The sequence below is a fragment of the Sinohyriopsis cumingii genome, chromosome 5 (genome assembly GCF_028554795.1).
Source record: "Sinohyriopsis cumingii isolate HCF-2022 chromosome 5, ASM2855479v2, whole genome shotgun sequence".
Classification (NCBI taxonomy): domain Eukaryota; kingdom Metazoa; phylum Mollusca; class Bivalvia; order Unionida; family Unionidae; genus Sinohyriopsis; species Sinohyriopsis cumingii.
The window spans coordinates 1,073,670-1,085,993 of record NC_142965.1 but is presented as its reverse complement, the minus strand read 5'-3'; positions in this window follow the sequence as shown (position 1 = coordinate 1,085,993).

The window sequence follows — 12,324 nt, the reverse complement described above, 5'->3', positions numbered from 1 at the left end:
TATGAAAACTTAGACACTTCAAAATGTATTCAGTTAAAAGATGAGTGGAATGATGAAACGTTGTTAAGAAAGAAGTTTGTGGCAAGTGTTATAATGGGTCGTCCTGGTGTCAGATTATTTTGACTGGGTATAACATGATTCTAGGTGTCTGTAGGCATCGTTATGACATAACTGAAAAATTGTTAAACCTCGTAAAAACTCCAACAAACACATACTTTGAATCGTACTTAGCGATATAGGAATACAAATATATTGGTATTGTTACCAAAATCTTCGATTTTTGTCATAGTAAAAATATATTTCTGCGTATTTTAACGGATTCGCGAATCTTTCTGCTTATGCAGCAAACAAATAATGAACAAATAACATTGTTTGAGCTTGTTTGCAACGATGCTACATTTGTGCACAACATTGTAATATCAAACTCCATGTCAATTTTTCACATAAAAAAGGGAATCGAAATACAACATAATAATTTTCACTTATAATGTTATATATTGTAGACGAGCGAATCCTGCGTCTGTAAAAAGAAACCCACAAAAAACAGGTTTGGCATAATTATGACTTGCTATAAATGTTTTGAATTATTTGCTCAAATTAGGACATAGTTGATGAATTCATGGTGAAAATGGTGAAAAGATAAAAAGCTTGATTAGTAACTTGAACATTAAACATATTATTAGAATGAAAGTTTGACTCCGTAGCAACATCATGTGTACATTTTCTTTCGAACAACTCTTATGTTATGGAAGGTGTCCAATTTGTAATGATGGTTTGTTTAAAGAATGTCCACTAGTTTGTGCATAATAAGTAGACCATAAATAATTAATTAAATATTTTCTAAGCAGGTGTAGAACAAAACCTAACTAAAAGTTAGAACAACTTTGATTGCTTGCGTTCTATACCTATGTACTTCACATTTCATCAAGTCTCAAAGCTGCTCTGCGCAATATATACACTCCACATCTGTGGAAATCATGCATGTTTTCCCGTGTACGCTGTTAAGAGATAGCTATGCTCAATCATGTCTCGAATGTTATAGGTGAACGATGAGATGATGGGAGCACATGCATCGTCCACCGTAAATAGTATATACGGTACATAAAATCGTCCTGAACAGTACCGCTAGACTGTCTTACGACGAGCAGCTTGGCAAAGAATGTACTATAAGGTCAAAATCCATGCCGTAAGGTGCTGTATAACCAAATAAATATATAAAATGCTAATGGCTTCCAATAGTACCAGATAACAATATTGCTCTACTCACTCTTCAATAGTCGCATATTCAAAAGCTCTCAGTTTGTTAATTGTAAAACGGAAATGTGCTTTTTCTGCGAAAACAGGACATGATAGAATAATCCGTTACATTTCCACAGCAGACGTTGGTCGTTAGCTCATTGAAGCCATGCAAACGTAGAAAAGAGAAGTACATGAAGCACTGCTCACCTGTCATCCTAGAAGTTACATATGTATTCGAAATCAAATACCACAAGCGGTTCTGTGCATTGCACGCCGCAAACGTTTGTTGCAGAACAATGGATCCATTACCATCTAAGCTAAGTGCAGCTCGTGAATTGCAAACAGATGTTACATTTCTAAATCTAGTTGAGGGAACGTTGTTTGATTTAAATGCAGTTTTGATTGTATGTACTCCGGAAAGCGTTCATAGGAATCCTATCTACCAACAGAATACAATTGCAAAAGTTATACACCTCTTTCAAACTTAAATAACCTAGGTAGGATTCCACAAACCAAAGCTTTTTGAATAACGCAGAATACGGAACTCTGAAGGGAACAAACATTGCTGCCATTAAGCTGGTGCAAGACATCAATGTAAACAGTGACATTGACATGAAGGTTATGTATAATGCAGCTTATGTACTGAGGAAAGTAAAACCAAATGAACATTGGCTGCTTCATTTAAAGATGCCATCAAGATTAAATTACCAAACGATCTGTACAGTTGCCATCGACGGTTCATTAAGGGACCAAGCACATTGTCCTCAACTCACAATAACTTTCACAAGTGAAAAATCATACAACTACCTTGTATAAGTTACATCGACGATTTTCCTCTATCGGCAGTAGGTCGGCAGCTAGAGAGCGGGGACCCCGATGTTAACACGTTCATCAAGATATGCTAAACAAGAAAATATCTTGCTTACGTCTGGGATTTAAGTTGAATACAATAGACTTATGCGAGTGGGAAGGCAAATAACAGCAACTGTACTCCAAACGATGCTGTCAACGTATGTATTCACAGAAGACAGCTCTTGTTTGCTGATAACAGTATTGACACACCTGATATGAAATGCATTCTACGTGCTACTGCAGTATCTAACCATTATCAATACGTTGCTGAAGATTACGTGTCATGTCTAAAGCTCACCGGCCCATCCTTGAAGCATTCTGTGAAAGAACCTCTGAGCACAGTTGTTGCAGTATTGGGCTTCTCCATGCTATCAGCCAAGCCCCGAGGTCCCGCCTCTGCCATTCATGACAGAAAAAAGGAAATTCGTTATTAATATCATATAACATAACATATACAACAAACGCAGCTAAGGCACCAATAAAACGATTACTATCAGATGTGTGGAGGATGGCGGAACTCCCTTGGAGGATTTGGCGAAGCTGTTGATTTAGGCGTGGTTGATTGCGTTGCGTATGTAGATGATGTTGTACTCCTCGTTGAATCCTGATCCAAGTCTGTTGATAAGTTAAAGGCAATAAGGACGGCTGGATAATAATTGAAGTTGTCGATGTGATTGTAACTGCGGTGTCTTGATTCGGGGTTGTTGATGACTGAGCCTGTTGTGTGCTTGGTTGTTTTATAGTCGTGGTAGATGAGGAGGTTCTAGAGCTCTGGGGTTCTGGGTTTAGTGGTTGATTGTATTTGGATTTGTGATGGTTTTATCACGCTGCTGGTGATATCGGTCTCTGAGAATTTAAACTTGTAGATCCAGGAGAGGCTGAGTGCCTTATACTTTTCGGGGATGTTGTGTTATTTGTAATGATGAACTCCTGGTTTAGCGACGATAAAATACTGCTTTTGCTTGGTTTTGTAACAGTTGGAGAAGTCGATGTTATGCTGTTATCCGACTTTTTAATTGAAGATGATATAACACTTGTTGCAATTGGTTCTCTTGTGTTTTAGGAGTCGAAGATTTCTTACTACCAATGCTTTTGTGAAGGAATGGTGTTGAAGTGGTTGTAGTTGTGGTTCGTTGCATTGAGATTGCAGTGGTTGCTTCTGTAGTAGTATCAGTAATTGACGTCTCCAAAGGTGGTAATGATATGGAATTATTTGGAGTTGACAGTGCCATTGATGTGTGGTGAAATGTTGATGTAGTGGCAAGATTAGACTCCATAGTCGATGCTGATATTGCATTATGTATGCTTGTCCTTGCAATGGTTGTAATGGTCGATGTTGTCGCTACAGCAAGTGTAACTTCCGGAGATAGTCTCGATGCAGAACTATTTGTGTACGTATATATGATGCTTGCATGCCTCAATGTTGTCGTACTGGTAATATTAAACTAGGGTTGATGATGACGTTGTGCTTGATGTGGTTTCATATGAGGTGATTGCATTATTAAACGTTGTCATACGAGTATTATTGGTGTGCGGGGTTAATATTGGAGTTGACTATGTATGTGTTGTAGGTATCGCTATTTTAGTACTGTTCTTATTCCACTTCTCATTTGGTGACGATAAAGGTTTGGTTGTTTGTGTGGAGTTTGATGGAATGCATGTCTTCGTATTGTATTGTTCTGTTGCGGAGTTGATGACGGTGATGAACTATTTGCCGTTTTATTTTTGTTGCTTTTAGGAGTCGGTGTTATACTTGCATTATTCAGTTGCTGCAGTAATGACAAAGTAGAGCTAAATCCAACAGACAGTGTATTGGTTGCAGGCGTCGGTGATCTTTTGTTTGTAATATTTAGGCCTAGAGTTTGTGTTGATGTAGTGCCACTTGTTGTTGATTGTGATGACTTTGCTGGAGTTGATGTTGTTCTACTGATATGTTTCCGGTCCTGGCTTGTTGATAATGTTGTACTGGTTCAGGCTGACTGCTGTTCGTCTTGAGGTCTTTGTTGTGGTACTATTAGCATTATCTTCAAGTGTTGATGACGACATTGTGCTAGCACGGATATTACCCGTTATAATTGTCAAAGTCGTTCTTAATGTTTTTGGTGTTGTTGTTAGAATTATATTTGTTGATTGTGTTGTTGTTTCTGTTTCAGAATGTGTACTTGTATTTGCTGGATTGGAAGATGGACCTGGTGTATGCCGCTCCGTGTTTGCTAATGATGGTTGGTTGACCTATAGGTAGCTCTACAAGTGGAAGTTCCTGTACTAGTATTATCAGGTTTTATGTTTGTTGATGATACAGTTGCTGCGGTTCCTGGCTGTGCCTTGGTATCTGCTGTTGATACCTCCGTATTAGTGTCAGGCTGAAGATTTGGCGATGCTGTTGATTTAGGCGTGGTTGATTGTGTTGCACATGTAGGGGCTAATTTTTTGCTACTTGTTGAATCCTGCTTCAAGTTTGTTGATAATTTAAGGTCTATTTTCTGGATATTAATTGAAGGTGTCGATGTGATTGGAACTATTTCTAGAGCTCTGAGGTTCTGGGTTTAGTGAGGAGATTGTGCTAGCGGTGGTTGACTGTACTTGGGTTTGTGATGTTTTTATCACGTTGCTGGTAATATGTGGCTCTGACAGCTTAGACGTTGTAAATCCAGGAGAGGTTGAGTGCGTTATACTTTTCGGGGATGTTGTGTTATTTGTAATAATGAATTCCTGGTTTGGCGACGACGTGATACTGCGTTCACTTGGTTGTGTAAGAGTTGTAGAAGTCGCTGTTGTGCTGTTATCCGACTTCTTAATTGAAGATGATAAGTCACTTGTATTAGTTGGTTCAGTTGTGGTTGTAGGAGTCGAAGATTTCTTACTAACAATGCTACTGTGAAGGGATAGTGTTGAAGTGGTCGTAGTTGTGGTTTGCTGAATTGGGATTGCAATGGTTGCTCCTGCAGTAGTAGAAACAATTTGCGGCTCCAAAGCTGGTAATGATATGGAATTATTTGGAGTTGGCCGTGCCATTGTTGTGTGGTGAAATGTTGATGTAGCGGTAAGATTAGATAGTTGATGCTGATATTGCACTATGTATGCTTCTCCGTGCGATGGTTGTAGCGGTCCATGTTGTTACAGCAAGTATAACTTCCGAGGATAGTCCTAAGGCAGACCTATTTGTAGACATATGTATGATGCTTGCATGCCTCGATGTTGTCATACTGGTAATATTGAACTGTGGGGTTGATGATGACTTTGTGCTTGATGTGGTTGCATATGAGGTGGTTGCATTAGTGAAAGTAGTCGTACGAGTATTATTCGTATGCGGAGTTAATATTGAGGTTGACACTGTATGTGTTGTAGGTATCGCTGTTTTAGTACTATTCGTATTCGACTTATCATTTGGTGATGATGAAGGTTTGGTTCTTTGTATGGAGTTGGTCAGAATGCATGTCTTCGTGTTGGTATTGTTCTGTTGCGGAGTCTTTGACGTTAATGAACTATTTGTCTTTGGATCTGTGTTGCGTTTAGGAGTCGGTGTTATACTTGCATTATTCAGCTGCTGCATTAATGACGAAGTAGAGCTAAATCCAACAGACTGTGTATTGGTTGCAGGCGTTGATGATGTTGTGTTTTAATATTCAGGACTGGAGCTTGTGATGGTATAGTGCCACTTGTTGTTGGCTGTGTTGAGTTTGCTGAGACTGATGGTGTTGTTTTTGTTTTACTGGTTTTCCTCGGGTCTTTGCTTGCTGATAATGTAATACTTGTTTCTTTTAACTCTGTTGTTCTTCTTGAGGTCGATGTTGCCATAATATTTTCATTATCTTCAGTTGTTGATGACATTATGCTTTCCTTTCAATTGATGTTGTTGTTATTGTCTAAGTCATCGTTAATGTCCTTGGCGTTGTTGTTGCAGAAGTTGATTTTGTTGTTTTAGTTTTCAAGTATGTAGTTTTCCTGTCGGCTTTGTAATTGCATCTTTTCTTGAATTTGTAATTATAATTGTACTTGTTGTTAAGGCTTTCGTTGTAGTCGTGGTTAAAGGGTTGTCTTTCACAGTCAGTATTGACATATTTGAAACACTTGCTTTGATAATCCTAATGTTAGAAACGACGACGATGTTATTTTGTCACTTATATCCGTATGCCACTTATATCCGTATGCGCACTCACACGCACGCACTCGAAAACATATACATTTCAATACAATATTAGTTGCATTGACTTCTTTGTAGAATCAAACCGATGGATATTTTTTCCATTGCATTATCATCGTGAGACATAAGTATCACTTCAAAGGAATAGACGGTGACATTAATTTCAACAATGGTACATTTTGGGTTCAGGTTTTGCATAGAAATGTAAGCCGCTTGGTTACATCAGCATAGGACTGGATGTGAAATCGGTTTCCAAGAAAATTTTAGTTTCGCAGTTTAATATAATTTTTTTATTGCTCTATTTCAGCAAACATACCGAGTTTTCACCATTTGTTTACTATAGTAAAAGTGCATAATAAATAGTCAGATTACACATATACAAAAATTCGTATTACGTCAAAAATAAAATAATGAACAAAAAAGGTATAACCCTTTCTGTCATCTATGTATTGATCCCCACGCCAACCCACCCACCTACTACGCAGAAAAAGATAGTCACTGCGAATATAGACAAGAATCAGCCGCACGTATAAAGCTTCTTTCATTAATATAGTTCCAAAAACGCACACGCAAAATTCAAAATTTAACAATCTAGTGTCATTTTGATAGCGACCAGAGAAATAACATAGCAACCAGAGAAATAGCATTGCGATCAGAAAAATAGTATAGCGACCAGAACAAATGCTATCTGTCATGGTCCCACATAACGTTGGTGTTATGCACATCAGTAGATTACTGCAGACAATGAAACACATGACGTTAAAAGAAGGATGTATGGAAAAGGACGAGATGATAAATACACATGAAGAGCTTACATACTATAAGATAACAAACGATAAACATTGCAATTCTAGCTTAACATCAAGCGCTATATCTGCGAAAGAACGATAAATGAGACAACAAACAAGAAAAGATGACATTTTACCTTAAATGAACACGGAAGAGAAATGCGTAAACTGTAAAGAATACGACGATAAGAGATAAACGACAAGAGCTTAGTTTCATAAGCAGGAACTAAATAAATTCATCTTGATGTGGCTTGAAATGCATTTCAAAAGCATGTGCAAGATATATAGATGCTTTATGATCTGTCTCTGTCTGTCTGACTGTCTGTCTCTGTATATATATATATATATATATATATATATATATATATATATATATATATGTGTGTGTGTGTGTGTGTGTGTGTGTGTGTGTCTTGTTTTGTGTGGCACGAAGGCACAGTCATCAGCAAACAGAGCTGCCCGGATGAGATCTTCCAGCAGCTTCATCCTTTCAGCGATTTGTCGCAGGTCGAAGTGTGAACCCACAAGCCGATACTTGATATACACACTCCTTTACGGCGTAGTTCAGGACGAATGTAAATAAGAAGTTAAACAGGACTGGTGTCAGGTTACAGCCATGTTCTACCCCGTTCGAGATACCTAACTGTTCAGATGTATCGCCATTTGAAAGGACCTTTCCTTTCATTTCACCATGCAAGAATAGCTGTGACGAATTTGGACGGGCAGCCATACTTTCCATGTAGATACCAAAAGGGATTCTCTGCTGACTATATCTAGGGCATTGGTGACAATGACAGCGGAGTAAGGTCCAACTTTTTCTCAGCATATTTCTCTTGGACCAGCCGGGACGGTAACAGCAATGAATCTCAGGTAGGTTAGTTTCTGATATAGTTATTAGTTGAGTCAAGATTACCTGGGAAAAGATTTTGCCACCATTGGAGAGGACGGAGATGCCCCTGCAGTGGCGCAGTCAGCTTTGCTGTCTTTTTTTTAAAGAGGGAGACGATTTAGGCATCACGAAATTCTTCTGGCATTCTTCTGGCATCAGTTCATGTTTCTAGATCATCTGGAGCATATCGTGTTTACACGTAAGTGCGTGCTTGCGTGCATGCGTGTGTACATACATACATACATACATACATACATACATACATACATGCATACATTGATTTGAAGGAATGAAAACCAAACTGATATGCCTTTACTGTACCTTTTTGGTCCATTTAAAGAATATTTTATTCTACAAATGGTTACATACCTTGCGAAGTGTATTACTGGTACTATTCACGTATTCACGAACAAGAAGACGTAACGCCAGACAACTTGATGTCTTTCGTAAAGATACAGTACTGAATAATTTTACAATACACGAATATATTATATAATACGATCATTGACACCCTCCTGATTACATTGAATCCAAGCCACCAAGAAATCACATAGGTTGAATTCTTATGAATGACACAATATATACATGAAACAATATATTTCTATAAACGTAAAGGGGCATATGCCCTTAGATTGTCTTTTCTCTAGATGTACCTGATGTCAGTATAATATTCATACGCCTTGAAACTCCACCTTAAAATTCTCTGATGTTTCTTTTTCGTCTTTCCAATGATAGTAAGGTGGTTGTAATCACTCAATACATTAATTGGAGAAGGAACTGAGCTAATATGCACTTCAGTTTTGCAATGTCAATATTAAAGCCGAAAATTTTTTCTTGATTGTGGAATAATTTCTCTGGCACTTGTTTAATTTAGAATAATAGCACACTGGATGATCTATATCAGTTTTGTCTTTTTGAATCAGTCTTTGGTTGATAACAGCAATGCAATTCCAGGATTGAATTTAGTACAAACTCATGTGAATGTCTCTTTAGAAGAATATTATTTTTATATGAGCACTCTGTTTTTTCAGAGAACAAAATCACTTGAATTCAAGAATTTGAAGAAATAAATTCCAGAACGTAACGAGTTACTGTTCACAACAATATTAGTTTTATTGTGCTAGATGTTAAAGAATGTATGATAGGCTTTCTTTCAATCATCAGTTATATGACAAACTAAGTCGTAAAACAAAGACCCGGATATGGGTGAAAAGTACATTATTCTTGAAGGAATATAACGATTTTAGTTATAATTAGAAAGTCCCTAAAAACATGGCTTTTAGAGGGTTGGTATAAAGCAAATTGAGATACCAAAGTATTGGTATATTTAACTGTGATACGCACTGGGCGCAATAACTATTATATTTAATTATATTTAAACGTTGTTGCAACTGGATACTTTCAATACCATATAATAGTATAGATTAATACTTGATGTAAAGGGCATTAGTCAAATCGATTTCAACTGATTAGTTAATTATTAGTGGTGTATAAAATAGTGAGAAAAATATTAATAATCCCCCTTTTCAAAACAAAATTAACTTAGTACATGATTTCTTCGCAATCCTTTCTGCTTTCCTTTCCCCCATATGTTACTCAGGCATAAAACGCAGAACACACAGAAATCTGGATTTGGAGAGAGAGAAAACGATTATGGGCTTGATCAAAACCTTGATACTGATCTTCCACCATGCAGCCTACAATAATATGGTTCATCGTAACGGTACGTGCACACTTTCATTTTTATTTATCTACAGTGTTTATATAATCACTGATACAAAGTTATAATTGCCTGTCAATACTATACGGTAAATTTCTCGGTTTAGAGGTAAACATACTGTAATGTGTAGTAGCGAGTGGAAGGAAGTAAGAGAACATACTTTTCCGCCTTCCCTTCTGACTCAGATAATGCACCTTTCAATTAGAGCGCGTGAAAGAAGTCCCAGAGACAAATTGTAATTTTATAACAAATAATATAAAGATAAACGTTCTTTCTAATCTATTTGCCAAAAAATTATGCTTTAAAACTGGACCGTCACTGCAAATTTCTAGGTGTTTTTTACAGTTCACTTGGTTACATCTGTTGGATTAGTGGAGGCAACATACACATGAATTTGTATGTGGCTGTTCATATCATTTCCTCAGATAAATTGATTATTCCACGAATAATGTCCACCACAGATACGGCATTGGATCCGGCATGAGAAATATTCCTATTGTTCAATATTTCTCTGAAGGGAGTATTACTGGATGCAAATACTGTGCTGGGTTTAGACTTATTGTTGAGAATTGAGGAGCTTTTTCAATGTTGATTTGCATTGATTTGGCTGTAGTTATTAGCTGATTGGATGTTTTTGTGACAATATATTTGCAGGATTTGATTTGGAGTAATGCATTGGTCATTCAGTATTTTGGATTAAATGTTCTCGGTCGCTGTGGTTGTTAATGTCTTATCAGCAGGTAGACTAGCATTTGCTGATATTTTCGTCACGCAAGAAGCGAGTTTATTTATTCTTATTGGTTGAAATTTAAACCACCTTTATCCTGGAGGTGGGATGCTTGATCCATAGTTTATGTTAGTTGCCATAAGGGAGGGTGGTTCTGCATCGTTTAAGGCAGTAAGAGGCCTCTGATATGTGTTTCTATTACAATAGCACTTGTATTGCCTTTTATTTTACTCTGGTGCTTTTTGGATATACAGCATCAATCTTTTGATGGTAAAAAGTTGTAAACAAAAAGTTGTTCTAGGGTTTAACGTCATTTTTCAGCACAAGATAGTCTATACATGGCGGCCAGTATAACTGGTGGAGGAAGAACCCTGGAAAACCCAGGGAAAAACCACCGACCCACGAGAAGCTAATGGCAGGCTTTCCCACGTACCCACGCTAGCCGCGCCTTGGACTCGAACCCACGCAGACAGAGGTGAGATGGCAGTGATCCGGAACGGTGAGCGCTTTAGACCACTCGGCCACTCGGGGCCCCCCTGTCTGTCTGTCTGTCTCTCTGTCTGTCTTCAATCGTAAGCAAGATACTGGCGAAAATCCATGTAAAAGAGCGTAGAGGATTTTTGCATGTCTTAGGCAATGGTGTCTCAGGACCTATGAATGATTGCAAAAGGTACGTCATACTGACGAGAGAGATGGAGAGAGAGACAGAGATAGACAGAGAGAGGATAAATCAATTTTGTGGTTTGTAGTATTGTTAAATGATGCAGTATAATTACTTAGATCAATTGCAATTACATCATAAAGCATTTTAATTACCCCTTGTTGTCTCGTCATTTCGCTTATTTTCTATTCCACATTAATCTTCATAAATTCGTTATGTTTGTAGCAGCCTACTTCTTCATAAAACCATCTTTCATGTTTATACCATAAGTGTGTCTTATAGGTTTTTAATCAACATAAATACAAATAGAATTTCAAAAAAAGAAAACAAGTAAAATATCAATATGCAAAGGTGATTCTGAATCATTTGCTTTCATTATAACTTAAATTGAACTTTTGTTTCAAAATCGTGTTCACCTTCTTTGTACAGTACAAAAATATACATGTTCTCTCATTAACTGTTAGACTATTAGTTTGAGTCGATAATCCAGTTAACCCAATAACTTCTTTTGATTTTTTCAATCTCTTGTGCTGAGATTTTGGCATTATTTTTCCGTGCACAATGCTAGCGCAATTTATCACCTAATATATTTTTGATTCTGAATGTGATGGCTTAGTTTTCAATCAATTCGTTTAGTTTGACATTGAACCATATTTTCAAAACTCTTATATTATGATATATACAAATATACAATGTGGCATGATGCTGATAATAATTCAAAATCATGTAAAATAATGTAAAATAAAGTATCTATCTATCTATCTATCTATCTATCTATTGTTTGATCACTACGTCTAAATTAGTTATTAGAATAATACATACTACTTGTATAAATATTAAATTTTTATGTATATGGTCTGTATAGAATATAAATTTTACTGCTGAATAAAATTTGCCTTCAATATTGCACATAATCTCAATCGCACAAAATTAAAACCCAATTTGACATTATTTGTCCTCCATATCTATTTTCAAATAAAGACTTGAAAATCTCAATATGGATACAGCACTCTTATCTTAAAAGGTGTGCTTGATACCAAATATGATTTCTTAGTTAACTCTGTTTTCAATGATTAATATACAACATTTTATTTGACTTATGCATGCCGTTTTCGGAAAATATCTGACTTTTACAGCGTGTACTAAGTATAAGCAATAATACCCTAATGTAACCGGACTTCGCCATATTCCATTGTTTATATCAATTCCTGCCTGTGAGCACGCCAGTTCATTATTCCTATTTTGTAAAGAAATTTTAACATATCAAAGATCATAACTATGAAATGCAAGCTATATTTATGTAA